Source organism: Sarcophilus harrisii, chromosome 1 (assembly GCF_902635505.1).
Source record: "Sarcophilus harrisii chromosome 1, mSarHar1.11, whole genome shotgun sequence".
Classification (NCBI taxonomy): domain Eukaryota; kingdom Metazoa; phylum Chordata; class Mammalia; order Dasyuromorphia; family Dasyuridae; genus Sarcophilus; species Sarcophilus harrisii.
The window spans coordinates 427,976,801-427,994,810 of NC_045426.1; the positions used below are offsets into that span (position 1 = coordinate 427,976,801).

Sequence of the window (18,010 nt, forward strand, 5' to 3'; positions counted from 1 at the left end):
ATAGAACTTGATAAAATAACTTAAAAAAATTCTAATTTGGAAAACAAACAAGAGATAACAGAATATCATGTAATATGATGAAAAGAGGTAGAATTAAAAACAACAGCACTTCAGACTTCAAGCTGTGTTATAAAGAACAATCTTCAAAATCATTTGCTATTGTTAAAAAAAGAGATCGATTATTGGAACAAATTACACAAGAGAAAATCAGAAATAATGGAATTCAACAATTCATATTTTCATAAATCAGAAAACAAATTACTTAGGAAAGAATTCCCTATTTGATACAAACTACTGAGGAAGGAGAAGGATGGAGCCAAGATGGCAGAGAGTAGACAGATGTGAGCTCTTCCTGGCGTCACTCAGATCAACACCAGATCAAGCCTCTGAATTGGTTTTGGAATGACAAAACACACCAATATTTGGAGTGTAACAATTTCCAGCAGAAGACATTTTGAAAGTACTTCAGAAAAGGTTTGTTTCAATGGGGTTTGGAAGTGAGGAAAGCAGCAGAGTGTAGGCTTAGCACAGGTACCCAGGGTGGTGTGCTGACCTGTCGGGAATCTACCCAGAGGGTCTTACCCAAAATACAGCAGCATTGGCCACTCTATCCTGGTTGGAAGCCAGTGGATCAGAAGATTAGCTGTGAGACATCCAAAGCCGATAGAAAAGATAAATAGTGATCATCTAAACACCAGAATAAACCCAGGACTTGGCCACACACAGTCCTCAAATAAACAGACCTCAACCTCCAGGATCCTAAAGGTAAATTGCTTCCTGATGAAGCCCAAAAGGCTGATATGAGTTGGCCCCCATTTCACAAGGCTCCGTTGGAAGAATCCAAAAAGGATCTTAAAAGAGAGAAAAAAAATGGGAAAAGGAAATGAGAACTTTTCGAGAGAGTTTTAAAAAGAAAACACAGAAATTAGCTAAAGAAAACTCCTTTAAAAACAGATTTAGTGAAATGGAAAAAAATCATACGTTACAAAGTAGACTTGGCAAAATGGAAAAAGCAAATAACTCCTTACAAGATAGATTTGGCAAAATAGAAAAAGCATATAAGCCCTTACAAAACAATTTGGAAAAAGAAAACAATTCACTGTAAACAATTTGTGAAATGGAAAAAAACAATCCAATGAACAAAACACATCAATTAAAAATTCAATTAGCCAAATGCAACAGGAGATAAAAACTGAGGAAAAGAATTCATTAAAAATTAGAATTGAACAAATGAAAGTGAATGACTCAATGAAACTTCAAGATGCAGTAAAACAAAACCAAAAAAATTTAAAAATAGAAGAGAATATAAAATATCTCATTGGAAAAACAACTGACCTGGAAAATAGACACAGAAGAAACAATCTAAGAAGTATTGGACTACCTGAAAACCATGATGAAAAAAAGAGACTAGAAATCATCTTTCAGAAAATCATCAGGGAAAAATGCCCTGATGTTCTAGAACCAGAGAGTAAAATAGCCATTGAAAGAATTCACTGATCACCTCCTAAAAGAGACCCCAAAATGAAAACTCCAAAGAATATCATAGCTAAATTTCAGAATTATTGGATGAAAGAAAAAATATTGCAAGAAGCCAGAAGGAAACAATTCAAATATCAAGGAGTCACAATCAGGACTACCCAGGACCTAGGAGGGGCCACTTTAAAGAATCAAAGGGCCTGGAATCTGATAGTCTGAAAGGAAAAGGAACTTGGGTTGCAGTCAATAATCTACTATGCAGTAAAATTAAGCATTTCCCCCAGGGGAAATGATGGACATTCAATGAAACAGGTGAATTTCATTTATTTCTGATGAAAAGCCCAAAGCTGAAGAGAAAATCTGATCTTCAAATAAAGAAATCAAGAGAAGCATAAAAAGGTAAAAATGAAAGAAAAAATAACTTTCTTTTAAAAGTTAAAAAGCTTATATCCCTATATAGGAAGATGATATGTTTAACTCTTGATATGTATAACTCTTCTATATCTCTATTATGGGTATACTTAAGAGGGTGCAGATATAATTTGATTTTATTACAATGATATAAAAAAGAAACTAGAAGGGTAAAGGAAGAAGGAAGAAGAGGAAAATGGAATTAAAATGGGGTAAATTACATCTCATGAAAAGGCAAAAAAGACCTATTGCAATTGAGGGAAAGAAAGGAGGTGGATGAACACTGTGTGAATCTTACTCTCATCAAATTTGTCTCAAAGGCACAATATCGGACATATTTAACCTCACAGAGAAATTATAGGGAAGTAGGAGGAGAAAGGAAAATGGAAAGATAGAGGCTAATAGAGGGGAAAACAGAAGTAGAAAGGGAAAGGGATAAGAAAGGGGGAAGAGCTGTGAAAGGGGAGGGCTGTTTGAGGGAGTTGGTGGTCAGAAGTAAAATACTAGAGAGAAGGGAAAGGGGGAAAGAGGGAAAAGAAAGGAAAAAGTATAATTTGGGGAAAACAAGATGGTGGGAGATACAGAATTAGTAATTTTAACTGTGAATGTGAATGGGATGAACTCTCCCATAAAAGAGAAGCAGATAGCAGACTGGATAAAAAACCAGAATCCTACAGTATATTGTTTACAAGAAATACATTTAAAGCAAGGTGATATATACAGAGTAAAGGTAAAAGACTGGAGCAAAATCAATTATGGTTCAGCTGAAGTTAAAAAACCAGAGATAGCAATCCTGATCTCAGCTCAAGCAAAAGCAAAAATAGATCTAATTAAAAGAGATAAAGAAGGAAACTACATCTTGCTAAAGGGTACCATATATAATGAAGTAATATAAATACTAAACATATATGTACCAAGTAGTGGTGCATCCAAATTCCTAAAGGAGAATTTAAGAGAACTGAAAGAAGAATCATACAATATTAGTGGAGGATCTCAACCTTGCTCTACCAAACCTAGATAAAAATCTAACCACAAAATAAATAAGAAAGAAGTTAAGGAGGTAAATAAAATTCTAGAAAAGTTAGGAATGACAGATCTTTGGGAAAAATTAAATGGAGACAAAAAGAAATATACTTTTTTTTTCTCAGCAGTACATGGAACCTATACAAAAACTGACCATGTATAAGGGCACAAAAACCTCAATATCAAATACATAAAGATGGAAATAGTAGATGTGTGTTTTTTTTTTTTTTTTTTTTTTATGGATCATGATGCAATAAAAACTACATTCAATAAAAGGTCAGGGGAAAATAGACAAATTAATTGGAAACTAAATAATGTAATCCGAAAGAATGAGTAGTTGAAACAACAAATCATAAATATAATCAATAATTTCATCCAAAACAAAGACAATAATGTTAGACAACATACCAAAACTTGTGGGACAAAGTCAAAGCAATTCTTAGGGGAAGTTTTATATCTCTAGATGCCTACCTGAATAAAATAGAGCAAAAGAAGATCAATAAACTGGGCATACAACTAAAAAGCTAGAAAAAGAACAAATTAAAAACCCCTAATTAAATAACAAATTTAAAATTCTGAAAATGAAAGGGGAGATTAATAAAACTGAAAATAAGAAAATTATTGAATTAGTAAACAAAACTTAGAGTTGGCTTTATGAAAAAAAAACAATAAAATAGATAAACCTTAACTTAATTTTATTAGAAAAAGGAAAGAAAATCAAATTATTGGTATCAAAAATGAAAAGGGAGAACTTTCTAACCAATGAAGAAGAAACTGGAGCAATAATTAGGAGTTATTTTGCTCAACTATTTGTCAATAAATCTGATAATCTAAGTGAAATGGAGGAATACCTACAAAAATATAGATTGCCCAGATTAACAGAAGTGGAAATAAATTAAATAGTCCTATTTTAGAAAAAGAAATTGAGGGGCAACTAGGTGGTGCAATGAATAGAGCACCAGTCTTAAATTCAGGAGGACCTGAGTTCAAATCTGGCATTAGACACTCAACCTTCCTAGCTGTCTGACCTTGGGCAAGTCATTTAACCTCAATTGCCTCAGCAAAAAAAAAAAAAAAGGAAGAATGAAAGAAAGAAAAAGAGAAAAAAGAAAAAGAAATTGAACAAACTATTAACTCCCTAAGAAAAAATCTCCAGGACCAGATGGACTACATGTGAATTCTACCTAACATTTAAAGAACAATTCACTCCAATATTACTATGTAAACTATTTGGAAAAATAGGGAAAGAAGGACTCCTACCAAATTCCTTTTATGAGACAGACATGGTGCTGATACCTAAACCAGGTAGGATCAAAACAGAGAAAGAAAATTATAGACCAATTTCCCTAATGAATATTGATGCAAAAATCTTAAATAAAATATTAGTAAAGAGATTACAGATAATCATCCCCAAGATAATACACCACGACCAAGTACAATTTATACCAGGAATGCAAGGCTGGTTGAATATTAGGAAAACTATTAGCATAACTAACTATATTAATAACCAAACAAATAAAAATGTTACAATTATCTCAACAGATGCAGAAAAAAGCATTTGACAAAATTCAAAACCCAGTCCTATTAAAAGTATTAGAGTATAGTAACAAATGGGAGTTTTCCTTAAAATGAGCAGTACCACCTATTTAAAATCATCAGCAAGCATCACAGGTAATGGGAATAAACTAGAATCATTCCCAATAAGATCAGGGGTGAAACAAGGTTGCCCATTCTCACCATTACTATTCAATATTGTATTAGAAATGTAGACTAGGTAATGAAGAAACCAAATTATAACTCTGCAAAGGATAAAATAAGTGCTGAAACTCTTAAAAGGTGTGCTTGAATCAGACAACCAAGCACTAAAGGCTAATTATCTATTGGACAATGACTATTAGCATATGTTTGGAAAAATGACCCTTCTCACAGTTCTGTGCTGGCTCAATGTTTTGGTGTATACAGATAACCATAGGAGGGATTAGAGGGTGGTGTAAGAAGACCCAGACTCACTTTGCAGCAGGACCAGGAGGAGGGAAGTTGGTGGAGAGTTTATGGCAGTTTTGTCCATCTTCTTCACTTCTCCCCCTAAAGACCAAGGACTTTTGCTTATCCTGACTCTGGCTGATCCTGAGGCCTCCAGAGAGCTAGTCCAGACTTCACAAGATATGATGGTATACTTAGAGAATCCTGTAGAATTAACTAAAAAACTACTAGAAACAATTCACAACTTTAGCAAAGTTGCAGGACACAAAATAAATCTACAAAAAATTATCTATATATTATCAGCAAAATCCAGCAGTATGAGATACAAAGAGAAATTCCATTTAAAATAACTGTAATTAATATAAAATATGTGGGAATCTACCTGCCAAGGCAGTCAGGAAATATATGAACAAAATTACAAAACACTTTCCACACAAATAAAGTCAGATCTAATCAATTGAAAAAATATCATGCTCATATGTAGGTCAAATTAATATAATAAAAATGACAATACTACCTAAATTAATCTACTTATTCAGTGCCATACTAATCAAACTCCCAAGAAATTATTTTACAGAGCTAGAAAAAATAATAATAAAGTTCACCTTAAAAACAAATGGTCAAGAATTTCCAGGGAAATAATGGGAAAAAAAAATGCCAGTGAAGATGGTCTAGCTGTACCAGACCTAAAACTATATTATAAAGCAGCAGTCACCAAAACCATTTGGTACTGGCTAAGAAATAGAGTAGTCAGTTGATCAGTGTAATGGGTTAGGTTCACAAGAATAAAAAGTCAATGCCTAGTAATTTGACAAACCTAAAGACCCTAGCTTTTGGGATAAGAAATCACTATTTGATAAAAACTGCTAGAAAAATTGGAAATTAATATGGCAGAAACTAGGTATTGACCTACACCTAACTCCCTATATCAAGATAAGGTTAAAATGGGTTCATGATTTAGACATAAAGAATAAGCAAATTAAAAGAACGAAGGATATTTTACCTCTCAGATCTGTGGAGAAAGAAGGAATTTGTCAAAGAAGAACTGGAGCACAGTACTGAATACAAAATCGGCAATCTTGATTATATTAGATTTAAAAAGTTTTGTACGACCAAAATCAATGCAGACAAGATTAGAAGGGAAGCAATAAACTGGGGAAATTTTTTTTACATTCAAAGGTCCTGATAAAGACCTCATTTCTAAAATATATAGAGCATTGATTCAAATTTATAAGAATTCAAGCCATTCTCAATTGATGAATGGTCAAAGGATATGAACAAGCAATTTTCAGATGAAGAAACTGAAAATGTTACCAGCTGTATGAAAAGGTGCTCTAAATCATTATTCAGCAGAGAATTACAAGTTAAATAACTATGAGGTACCATCATACATCCCTCAGATTGGCTAAGATGACAGGAAAAGATAATTATTAATGTTAGAGGGGATGTGGGAAAACTGGGACTCTAATGCATGTTGCTGGAGTTGTGAAATGATCCAACATTCTGGAGAGCAATTTGGAACTATGCCCAAAGGGCTTTCAAACTGTGTATACCCTTTTGATCCAGCAGTGTTTCTACTGGACTTGTACGCCAAAGAGATCTTGAAGGCAAGAAAGGGACCTACATGTGCCAAAATGTTCATGGCAACCTTTTTTGTAGTGGCAAGAAACTGGAAACTGAATGGATGCCCATCAATTGGAGAATGGCTGAATAAGTTATGATACATGAATGTTGTGGAATATTATTGATCTGTAAGAAATGATCAGCAGGATGATTTCAGAGAGGCCTGGAGAGATTTACATGAACTAATACTAAATGAAATGAGCAGAACCAGGAGATTATTGTACATGGCAACAACAAGATTATATAATGATCAAATCTGATAGACATGGCTCTCGTCAACAATGAGATGATTCAGGCCAGTTTCAATAGTTTTGTGATGAAGAGAGTCATTTACACCCAAAGCGAGGAAGATGGGAACTGAATGTAGACCACAACAGAGTATTTTCACTCTTTTTGGTGTTGTTTCCTTGCATTTTGTTTTCTTTCTCATTTTTTCTTTTTGTGATCTGATTTTTCCTATGCAGTACAATAATTGTGGCAATGTGTATAGAAGAAATGCACATGTTTAATATACAATGGATTACTTGTCATTTAGGGACAGGATAGGAGGAAGGGAGGGAAAAATTTGGAACACAAGGTTTTGCAGGAATGAGTGTTGAAAATTATTCATATATAGATTTTGAAAATAAAAAGCTTTAATTAAAAAAAAAAAAAAGACTGAAAGTTCAGATCTTAACCAAAAAACAAAACAAAACAAAACAAAACAAAAACCTACCTGGGGAAACTAGAAAATAAGCTAAAAGAAATTAGGCCCAGAGTGATTACTCTTTATTCTACCCTATATTCTAAATGAAAACCTGACTTTCATATTAAAGACCATACCATTTAAAAAATTACAAGATAAATCAAACATATGCCTTTCACGGCTATAAGAGAGATAAATAAAAAGATCTAAATGAAGTGATACAAACTGAAATTAGCAGTCAAGAAAGCTATACACAATTAATATGGAAATGGAAACATAAACATAAAACAATGCACAGTGAATTTTACAAAATTACAAAGAAAAAGTATGATTCCAAAGAAAACCTGTGCAGAGATGGGAAAGCTATGGATGTAATATATGTCATTATTTTCAGGCTTTCTCAAATTTATTGATCAGTTTTCCCAATTTCCTTTTCCTTTTTTCTTTAAAAAAAAGTTTTCTATGGGATGGCTCCCTTGAGAGGGAAAGAGAAAGGATATTAGGGAAAATTTTGATTATATAAAAAAAGCCAAAGGATATAACTACAAAAATTTTTATGCATATATAGAGAGGGCTGAAACTATTGAGTCCATGCACTGAGGTCAGGACTGCCGAGCACTTGAGAGGCTACCTACCCATTGGACAATACTCTATGGGCATATGCTTGGAAAATGGTCCTTTCGACTATCCGTGCTGGCTCAATGATTGGTGTATACAGAGGATTGTAGGAGGGACTAGGGGTTGAAGTAAGACTAGCCAGAGTCACTCTTTGGCAGTAGATGAGGGATAAGGCAGTTGCGGAGATTCTGCTTCCATCCTGTTCAATCCTGCGTCTAAGACCAAGAATAAAGACTAAGGACTTTTGCTTATCCTGACTCCGGCTGATTCTGAGGTATCTGGGGTGCTAGCACAGTCATCACACATATACATACAAAATTTTAAAAGAAAACAAAAATTTTAAGAGGCTGAAGAAAAGTATGTATTCCAAGCATGCTAACAACCTGTTCAGAGGCATGGAGATAGAATTTGGAAAGATAATTTTGAAGGAAAGCTTGGTATCAGTTGAGGAAAAAGAAATAGTACCCTTTATTTAGGCAGTTTGGTTGGAATGACAACCTATAAGTAAATTAAGTTTCACTATTTGTATTGTGTTATCCTATCCATGAGCAATTGATATGATCTCAATTATTTAGGTCTATCTTTATTTCTGTAAACAGTTGTTTATAGCTGCATTTATATAATTCTGTGTGTGTCTTTAAAGGCAGATTCCAAAAATTTTATATATTCTTCAATAATTTAAAATGGAACTTCTCTATCTCTTCTTGCAGAGTTCTACTGTTATTATATCAAAATGATGATGATGTATGTCATTTTTTCTTAGACCCATACCCAAGAGGAAAAGATCTTTTATGCACAGAAATATTTATGGCAGCTGTTTTTAATCATGGTAAAAATCTAGAAACCAAAGCGACAATTGAGGAATTGTTGTGTTGTATTTGAATATAATGGACTACCACTATGTTCTAAGAAATGAAAAAATAGATCATTTCAAAAAGCCATTAAAAACTCCTAGGAAAGCAAAGTAAGCAAAATCAGAATAATAATCTGCACTGCACCATCAATATTTTAAAATTCACAATGTTGAGGAACTTTTATAAACTGATGAAAAGTGAAATAAGCAGAATCAGAAGAGCAATTTATGTAATAACAAGACAGTAAAAAATAAAAACCTACAAAAAATATAAAAATATTCATGAACAATAACCATTCATGATTCCAGAAAACTGATGATGATGATATCCATTACAAAGAGATGATGAATTTAGGATGCAGAATGAGACATACATATTTTTGTATACAGCTATTACAGTCATTTATTTGACTACATGTTTAAGAAATATTTAAATTTGCTCTTTTTTTGTCCCAAGTAATTGAAAATGGGAAAAGAAAAAATAAATGCTATTTTTCTAAAAAAAAAAAAAAAAAAAAAAAAAAAAAAAAAAAAAAAAAAGTAGAGAAGGAAGGAGGTGCAGTGGATAAAAACACTACCCCTGGAATCAGGAAATCTTGAGCTCAAATCCAGCCTCAGACACTTACTAGCTGTGTTATCATGAGCAATCATTTATTAAATCTGATTTCCTCAAAAAAAAAAAATTTAAACATACAAGTAAAAAAATAGAGAAATAGGAGATGCTACAGATATGAAATATTGCATGTATTTTCAGATCTGGTATTTGTTTTAGTATTGCAAGAGGCACTTCTAAAAGTGAGAATAGACATGATAGTAATATAAAATAAAATACATCAAAAGTACTTCTTGAATTGGTATATTGGGCACAAGCCTACCAGTGAAAATATTTAAAAATCAAATCATTCTTATTTTAAGCATCTCTGTTTTGAATTATGGAAACAAAGTGGCAAAATTTTACATAATTCCCTGCTCTACATTTATCCTAAGGAGGTCTGAGACAAGAAAATAGCCTCTATATACACCAAAATATTTAAAGTTGCTCTTTTTATAACAGCAAATAACTGAAAGTAAAGTAGAGGTCTATTGATTAAATAATGGTTAAATAAATTTTGGTGTGTGAACATAATAAAATATTGTGTTATATGAAATATAAATAAATAGGGAAAGATTTATAGGAATTTATGCAAAATGAAGAAAATTCGAGAAAACAACATATATAATATGACAACAATTGAAAGAACAAGCGTCATAAAACAAAGCAAAACAAAAAAAAAAAAAAAAGAATGTTCCAAAATCATAAAGAATAAGATTGGCACAGTGTTTCTGAAAAAGATCTCATTTCTAAAATATATAAAGAACTGTATCAAATTTATAAGAATACAAACCATTTTCCAATTGATAAATGGTTAAATGATCATGAACAATTTTCAGATGACAAAATTAAAGTTATCTATAGTTACATAATAAAATGCTCTAAATCACTATTAGAGAAATGCAAAATAAAACAACCTGAGGTATTATCTCACATCTCTCAAATTGGCTAAAATGACAGGAAAAGATAATGATAAATGTTGGAGAGGATGTGAGAAAACTGGGGCACTAATATATTGTTGGTGGAGTTGTGAAATGATGCAACTATTCTGGAGAGCAATTTGGAACTATGCCCAAAGGGCTATAAAATTGTTCATATCATTTGACCCAGCAGTGTCATTATTAGATCTGTATCCCAAGGAAATCATAAAGGAGGGAAAAGGACCCACGGGTGCAAAAATGATTGTAGCAGCTTTTTTTTTGTGGTAGCAAAGAATTGTAAAATGAGTAGATGCCTATCATTTGGGAATGGCTGAACAAGCTGTGGTATATGGAGTTAATGGAATATTATTGTTCTATAAAATTGATGAATAAGCTGATTTTGGAAAGGCCTGGAAAAATGTACATGAACTGATGCCGAGTGAAACAAGCAGAACCAGAAATACATTGAACACAATAACAGGAAGAATGTGTGATGATCAACTATGAAAAACTTGGTTCTTCTCAATGGTTCAGTGATCCAAAGCAATCCCAATAAACTTTGGACAGAAAATGTCATCTGCATTCAGAAAAAAAAACTAAGGAGACTGAATGTAAATCACAATGCTATGTTCACTTCTTTTTTCTGTTTTTTTTTCCAATCTCTCCCATGATTTTCCCCTTTTTGTTTGATTTTTCTTCCCAACATGGTTCGTAAAGCAATTTGAAAAATAAAAAATTTTTTAAGTTAATGGAAAAAATTAAAAATAAAAAAGAATGAGCTTGGTACCAAACAAGAGATATGAGAAGAAATTGCTTCTATCTATTTACGTGGAACACTAAATATATTTTTTCAATATATTCACTAGTTTTGTTGATTTTTTTTCTTTAATTCTTTTTTCAAAATTTTAAACTCTTTGTTATAAGGGATGGGGAAAAGAAAAGGAGGGATACAGGGAATTAAGGTAATATAAAAATGACAGTTAAAAATTAAAATTTGTCTTTTAAAGACAGGAATGTGAGAATGTGATGTAGAATTATATGAAATAAGTCCAAAGATTTATTAATGGAGGGCATGAAGTAGAATGACTTAAAGTAAAATTGTTCTTATTCATGGCGACAAAAACACCTTTGTTTTGATGCAGGTCTCGTTTTTAAATGATCCTTAAAGGTTTGGGCATGCTAACTGGCCTGCTGTGTACTGGATGGCTATGTATGGATGGCCATGTACACTGACAGTCTTTCTGAATTTGTGGTTGGTTTTTTGGGCAGCTCAATCTAGGAAGGAAGCTTTTATATTTTCACAGACAGCTGGCCCAGTGAATTAGCCTTAAAAAAGATATAGAGAGAGCTATTTTTATATCGTAATGTTGGGGGAGAAGGGAATAAGAACTATCATAAGGAAGGAAGTCTGCATAATAAGGCTTCTCACAAAAGTTACCAAAAAGGGAAAAAAAGTTATTGTACTTTTTATAAATGCAAACTAAGAACTTACTTTAAAAATTACACTTCAAAGAAAACTATTATCTAAATTTATAGACATAAAGTGTTATAGCAACCTATATCTGACACTTTTATTAAGTAGAAGAATAAACAGAATGGGGATAGCAATGGAAGTTTTAGATAATATATAACAAAAAAACAAGGGATTAAAGTCCATTCAGGGGCTTGGTCCATCATTTAGCCTTTCTTTTATAGGCAGAAATTCATATATCAATGGCATCTAGTATTATGAGGCAGAGTATAGCTAAAAGGCACAGAAAAAGATAAAGATCACAGAGACATATCAAGGAAACCTTTCAAAAATAAGCCCACTCTACAATTATTTTTTCATTTCTATTTCCTCAGTACATAAACATTCTGCCTATACAGCATTAGTTTGCATTTGTTCATGTTGCCTTGGAATTGCTCATTAGCTCTTTCATACATAATGTTTCTGAGATTATAAGAACTTCAAATATAAGAATGATGTGTTTTACTTTTTTACTTCTTATACTCCTAACTTGATGAAAAGTACACAGCAGGAACTCAATAAAAATTTAATGAATGTCCTTTTGCCTTATGTGAAATTTGTATATTTTAAAGAAAACCAAGTTGTGATAAGACTCATATCTACCAAACTACTATCTACTTCAAATTTCTATCTACTTCATAACATCATAATAGAATTTACCTTAAAGTGTTGACAATACCAGGACTTGATCATTCCTGGGTTGGGGCATGGCTTAAACATTGCTTGCTTTTACAGGTTCCTGGAGACCTCTAATTGTGCTAACTTGGCTTTCAGGTGATGGGGAAAGGGAGTCTCATCCAAGTGGAAAGACCCCACAATCACTACCCCTACTCTGCTGAACAAATTTGGAGAGGGAGGAGGAGGGGATATCTACCAAAGCTAAGTGATGCATATTCTTGGTACATTGAGCTAATTACACTTTCTTTTATTTGTTTATGGTTCGATGGTCTATGAATGTCTCATTTTGTCCCAACACAGAAAATGAATAGGGTGTTGGCATCGGGTCCACCTATAACACAAGTTCACATGATTTTTTAAAGTAGAGAAATTGTCAGTGCTCTTTTGTTCTTCAAATTGTTATATTTGCATGCCTTTGCAAATGTTGCATTTCCCCTAGTAGAATGTAAATTCTTTGAGGACAGAATTACTTCATATTTTTATTTTTGTATTTACAACAAATTTTGTATTTAATATAGATAGCACTTAAAGACTGTTGAAATGAATTAGAAAAACTACCTCTCGCCCGTTTTTCTGCATACTCATTACTTCCTATGCTTCTCTTGCCAATCCCTTTTCTGATTCATCTCCTATTAAACTCAGACCCCTTTGCTGAATCATCTTTAATTTCCTGCTTGGATATTCCCCTTGACTCTGCCCTGAAGCATTCTCTCTTAAGTTTCTAACATCTCATTTTATCATATTAGCTCCCATGTGATCAACTATTTGATCAACCATGAAGATGACTTTCAAAAAAAGAAGAATTTGAACAACTCAAAGTGCTAAAATTGCATCTTATTCTGATCCACCAACCTTTCTTCCATCCCTCTTTTATTCAATCAAAAATTCCATAAGTTAATTATCAATTCACCCAACATCATAAAAAAAGCTATTGAATAGGTCATAAATTCTCACAGGGAGAAAAACCCAAAGATCTAATGGATTTGTGTGAATTTTCTCAAATATTCAAAATACAATTATTTCTATAAACAGTTTGGGGGGGAAAAAAAGGAAAAAATATGAGCCCAGACTTTTTATGAGACAAATATGGCCTTGAAAGACAAATCGAAAAAATTATAGATCAACACCTCTAGCAGACCTTGATGCAAAATATAAATAAAATAACAAAAAGGTTACAACACATTAACAATATATTGATAAGACATGTTAACAAAATAACAGAAAGGTTACATGTTAACAAAACAAAATAACAAAAAGGTTACAACATAATAAAAAAGATTTTGCATTATGATCAAATTGGATTTATACCAGAAATGAAGGGTTGGTATAATATAAGAACACCTATAACAGACCATATTAATAACAAAAATTATAAAAATTATAATATCAATGGATAATTATATCCATAGATAATAAGAAACCTTTTTAACAACACCCTTTTTGTTAAAGATAAAAAAGATGGGAATAAAAGAAGAAACTTTTTTTTAATAAGGTAAGTAGTATGTATCTAAAACTAACAGCTAACATAACATACAATGAACAAAGCCTAAGGCTTTTTCAGTAATATCAGGGATAGGACAAAAACGGCATCATTATTATCTGATATAGTTGTTAAAATGCTCTTTATAGTGATGAGAAAAAAAAGTTGAGACAATAAGCATAAGAAAAGATAAAAGAAAACTATTCATTTTAGCAGATGATGTTTTGGCCTGAAGAATCTAAAAGTAGTGACTAAAATTAATTGAAACAGTTATAGGGCAAAGTTATAGGGCACAAAATAAATCTACAGAAATCATTATCATTTTTCTTCTATATTACAAAAAAAAAAAATCCTGAATATATTAAAAGAGAAAATGAAAAAAAAAAACTATAAAGTGTATAAAATAAGAGTTTATCTACTAAGATACTTAAAGGAATCATATGTACACAATGACAAAATACTCCCTCAGAAATAATAACAGGTCTAATTATATGATAATTATTGTTCATAAGCAAGTCGTACAAATGTAATAAAAACAACTACATAGCTCTAAATTATTTTTCTAAATCAATGCCATGTCAATGAAACTATGAAATGATTACTTTTCAAAGGTTCACAAATTAGGCATATAATACACAGAAGCAAATGAAAATGCTGGTTTTAATAAAATGACACTCCCACATCTTGGAGTAAAGACAAAAAAACTATAAATATAGGAGTCTAGAAGTATAGACCAAGCCCTAACACCATATATCAAAAGTAATGTTCTTTTTTTTTTCTTTTCTCATTTTGTATTTAAGTTTAAAATAAATTTTAAAAATTTACTCAAAAAATTAGAAGAGCAAAGAAATACCTTTTGCATTTTGGGATATAGAAAGAGTTAAGGAGCAAACAAAAAGTAGTCAGTCAATAACCATTTCTTATGCATCTACTCTGTGCCAAGTGCTATATACTAAGTGTTGGGGATAAGAAAAGCAAAAGAATTCCTGCTCTCAAAGAGATCACAATCTATTAGAACAGAAAGCATGCAAACAGATATGTACTAACAAGATATATAGGACACAATGAAGATAACCAACATAGAGAAGGCACTAGAATTAAGGAAGCCCAAGATTTTAACTGGGACTTGAAGGAAGCAAAGAAAACCAGGAGGTAGAAAAGAGGAAAAGGGGCATTCATGAGGAACGGTCAGTGAAAATGACAGAGGTCAGGAGATGGACTGACTTCTGCAAGGAACACCAAGGTGAACAGTGTCACTGGATCACGGAATATGGGGTGGGTGTGGTGAAAGGAAAGTCAGACAAAGATTTTGATATTTGATTCTGGAGGCGATAAGAAGCCAGTGGAGTTTATTGACCATGAAGATGATTTGCACTGTAGAATCTGAGCTTTAGGAAGATGGCTGATACATAAATAAATGGACTGGAATGAGGAAAGACTTGAAGCAGGGAGACCAATAAACAAGATGATGTCGGCCTGAATTAGAGTGATGACAACGTAAGGTGAGAAAAGATATTATATTGGTAGAAATGACATGACCTGGCAACAGAGTGGATATGGAACATGTGAAAAAGAGGGATTGAAAAATGACAGCTAGGTTTTGAGTTTAGGAGAACAATTAAGGAAGTCAGGAAGAAGAGAGAATTTTTAGGGAAGGATAATGAGTTCATTTTTGGATATGCTGAGTTTGAGATGTCAATGAGGCATCCAGTTTAAGATGTCCAATAAGTAGTTGGAGACCTGAAATTGGAGGTCAGCAGACAGATTAAGTGTGTATAAGTAGATTTGAGAAAAATTCTTATTATATAAATTAAATAACTATTTAAATAATATAAATAAAATTTCTTATGGTATAAATTTAAGTTCATTCACAAACAAAACCAAAATCAAAGAAGGATTGACCATTAAGTGGGAAGTAATCTTTATAGAAAATTTCTCTGAAAAAGTTTCATATCCAAGACATGTATAAACATGTATAACTGAATAAAATATCTAAAATTAGTCATTTCTTAATAAATAGTCAAATGATAGGAACAGGCAGTTTTCAAAAAAAGAAATAAGAGGTGGTAACCATAAGTTGCAGAAAAAGACATACACTTTCAGACATGATCATTACAGGAATTTATGCTACTTGACAATACAAAATTGTTATTATTTTTTTCTCCAATAGAAGAAGGAAATAGAGTAGAGAGATAAGTTTAGGAATAGTGTTCTCCCTCCAATAAAAAGAAAAACAAAAGAAAAGAGGTCCATTGAAAATTTTTACATACATAGAAAAGAAAGCCAAAAGGAAGCATAAACAAAATTACATGTTGTATTTATTACCTATTTTAAAAGGCAAGGATATATATATATGAAATTACTTCAAAAATGTACATATCCAATCCTAATCTCTCCTAAATGTCAGTCAGTACAGTATCTCCCATTGCCTACTGAACATCTCAACCTAGATCTTCTAACCACATTTCAAACTCAACATTTCAAAAGAAGAACTCATTACTCTCCATCCTTACTCAGTGGGGAGTACTACAAGGTTCCTATTTACTTAGATTTGTGATTCTGGAATTACCTTTGACTCTTCCTTCTTCATTATCCCCATATTCTACATCTCTCACACCTGTCTTTTTTTCTCCACTAGTTCAATTTCTCATCTTTTGACTAGCCTATTGCAAAATACATTCTCTCCTCTTTCCAATCCATTCTCCCCATGGTTGCCAAAACAGTCTTTCAAAGGCACAGCTTTCTTTCTGAAACATGGTAATTTTCATTTAATTGTCAAAAGATTCCTTAATAATCAGTACATTTTAAGTTCTGCTTTCCCAACCTCTCCAATATGAAAATACAAAAAAGTAGATCACTGGTCTTCAAAGGAAGATTGCTTTCCTATTGTTGCTGTTCAGTTATGTCTCACTCTTCATGATCCCATTTGGGATTTCCTTGACAAAGATACTGGAATGGTTTGCCATTTCCTTCCTCAGTTCACTTTATAAATGAGAAAACTGAGACAAATCGAGTTAAGTGACTTGCCAGTGTCAGAGGCCAGGTGTGAGCTCAGGAAGATAAGTCTTTTTAGAGGTCCTGTACTCTATACAATAGGTCATCTAGCCACTCTTAAAAGACTGCTAGTAATATGGAATTCATCATCTCTCTAAATAGCCAATTGTACTTTGGAATATTTCTAACTGTTAGGAAGTTTTTCTTTATAATTTGTCTAAAAGTACTTTATTTAATCTTCTTCCATCCAAAATCCACATCTGTAATGGTTAATTAAATAAGAATAAGAAAAGTAAAACATGGAGGTTTCCTACAAAAAGCAGGATACATCACATGACAGGATTTTTCCTATTATGACTGCCAATCTAAAATTTCAAACAAAATTCTACAATAAGAACAATGCTAATAATTGATAGGAAATACGAAAACAAAGTCCTATTTCAATATCTCATTGTACTATGAAGGTAGTTATAAGAATTCAAGAAGGAAATAAACTTTGACAAGTCCCCAAAAGCCAATGAAACAATGAACCTTTTGAAATTTCTTTGAAGAATGACAGTTGAATGATGTTTTCTGATTTTATCCTATACTTATTGACGCCTGTATGAACCAGAAAACCATAGTAGTTTTAATAAAAGACAAAAATATTCCAAATTTTCCTGCATTTTATTAGTACATTAAAATAATTTTGTTTTCTACCTTTTGGAAACAGTAAAACAACAAAAATACTTAAAATTAATATAAGATTCATACATCTAGCAAGTAAAAAAATAAGTTTTATCTACAATAAGTCCTTCTGTTTTCTTATAGTCTCTTCATTATGTTTTATTTCTTCTATATTATATATTTGTTCCTCTTTACCTCCCTGTTGAGGAAGAAAAATGCAATATATCCATATAGCCACTAGATGCTGCTAATGCATTCCTTTTTCTTTTGCTCTAATTCTTCAAAGGAAGCAAGCTAAGTGGGAAGAAGGGATGATTAAATGGTAACTAGGAGGAAAAGGGGATTTCTGTATAAATCATCATATACAACATGCATAAATTTAAATAAACCACAATTCAAAAACCATAATCACTTATTTTAGAAAAATTTTTATTTTTGTATTTTTGTTTTTCCTTTTTCTTTATAAAAGGTATAAATACCTTACTCACCATCCAAGGA

At 32.1% G+C, this 18,010-nt stretch overlaps 1 protein-coding gene across 3 annotated transcripts in view; it reads right to left on the reverse strand.

Moving 5' to 3' along the window:
• The window catches only part of PIGN (phosphatidylinositol glycan anchor biosynthesis class N), a 194,825-nt gene that overhangs the window by 173,692 nt on the left and 3,123 nt on the right, over nucleotides 1-18,010 (reverse strand). The window contains exon 1 of one of the 3 annotated variants that reach the window (XM_031946173.1): nucleotides 583-847. The exons of the other annotated variants lie outside the window; for them this stretch is intronic. The gene's annotated coding sequence lies outside the window, so the exon portion shown is untranslated. Of the gene's footprint in view, nucleotides 1-582; nucleotides 848-18,010 lie in introns of those variants that run through there. 3 annotated transcript variants of the gene reach the window in all.